The following is a 1,952-nucleotide window of genomic DNA, read 5'->3' on the forward strand; positions in this document are numbered from 1 at the left end:
TAAAGCGTTGCGTCTCAGATTTAGACTTGAGAAACCGTTAACAACGCCAAAGAAGAACCAACCAAAGAATGTCATAACAATCAAACAGGGAGAACGTTATGAGGGACAGGATATCTTCGCCGTTTGTAACGTACATCCGTAAGTAAATGATCCTCTCTCCTACCACAATATAATATATATATATCTTGCTGCTTTCGAGAGGCATTTAAATCCGTCTCTGTCGTTGTTGTTCTTGTTGGCGGCGATATGTGCAGCTTCCACAGTTTTTCTCATTTTCTTCTCAAATCCCTCGTGTAGAATTTCTGCGTTGTTCCAATCAGGTAGATGTCCACATTTGTCCAGGTGACGAACCAGGGAGTTAGATGTTCTATGAGCCCTGAGATCGTTCGTCACCTGGACAAATGTGGACATCTACCTGATTGGAACAACGCAGAAATTCTACACGAGGGATTTGAGAAGAAAATGAGAAAAACTGTGGAAGCTGCACATATCGCCGCCAACAAGAACAACAACGACAGAGACGGATTTAAATGCCTCTCGAAAGCAGCAAGTGTCCTAATAATTAAATCGTTAGCCAAAGGGAAAACATGACGCTCATACCTTGGCGGGTTCCCTCTCTCTACGACTATAAGAATTGTGATCCGTTTGTAATGCTGTAGTCCTCTGAAGAAGACCAAGTTGGTCGCAACGTTAGGGCAATAAACTATATATATATATATATATATATATATATATATATATATATATATATATATATATATATATATATTTGTCCGCTTCCACTCTTATTAGGATTTATTTGTTTCTAGGTACTATTATCACCTCTTTCTCTACATCTTCCTTTTTCTATCAATTGGTCTATTTATCTACTCATATATTAACTCATTTATTTACTTTTTCATTTACTAATTTGTTTGTATAGCTATTCATGTGGTTATTCATTTATATATTTATTTGTTCACTCGTTTATTTATATATTTACTTATCTATTTATTTATCCATTTCTTCATTTATTAATCTGTTTGTTTATCTATTAATTTCTTATTTACTTATGTATTGACATATGTGTATTTATATAATCACTTATTTATTTACTTATTTTTCTATTAATTTAATTATTTATTATTTATCTATTTATTTATATATTTATTTATTTATATATTTATTTATTTATTTTTATTTATTTATTTATATATTTATTTATTTATATATTTATTTATTTATGTATTTATTCATTTATCTATTTAGTCTTTTTTTTATTTGTTTATTTATTTATCTACTAATTCATTCATTTATTTATCTATTTATTATTTTTATTTATCTATTTATTTATTTATTTATTTATTTGTTTATTGGTTTATTTATTTATTTATTTATTTATTCATCTATTCATTTATTTCTTTGTTTGTTTATCTGTCCATTGTTCATTTGTTTATCTATTTCCCTATTAGTTTATTTTTTAGATAATATATTTATTCATTGATTTACCTATTTTATCTATTTATCAATCTATATTTTACTTATTTACGTGTTTGTCTATTTACTTATTTACTTACCTAATCATCTGTCTACATATTTGTTTATTTATTTGTCTATTAATTTGTCTCTATGCTTACTTATTTGATTATTTGTTAATTTTATCTCGTATTTTTTTTTATACGTGCTATTCTTCTTAAATTTTTAACCATGCTTTTTTCCTTGTTTAATTTCTTCGATTTTTTTTGTGGAAGGTAAGTTAAGAGTGGAGGATAGATGGAGAAAGAGGAAAGGGACAAAAGGTAGGGAGGTGCTTGGAGTGAACTCTTTGAATGAAAAGGAAAAGGAGAAGGAGTACAAGAAGAAGCTGAAGGAGGAGTGGGAGGGTGTGAAGGCTAGAGTAGAGCTAGGTGTGGAGGAGGAATGGGGATGTTTCAAGGAGGGAGTCACAAACTGTGCAAGGATGGTCTGTGGAA

This window comes from Oratosquilla oratoria, chromosome 16 (genome assembly GCF_046742065.1).
Source record: "Oratosquilla oratoria isolate Oo_2021 chromosome 16, ASM4674206v1, whole genome shotgun sequence".
Taxonomy (NCBI): domain Eukaryota; kingdom Metazoa; phylum Arthropoda; class Malacostraca; order Stomatopoda; family Squillidae; genus Oratosquilla; species Oratosquilla oratoria.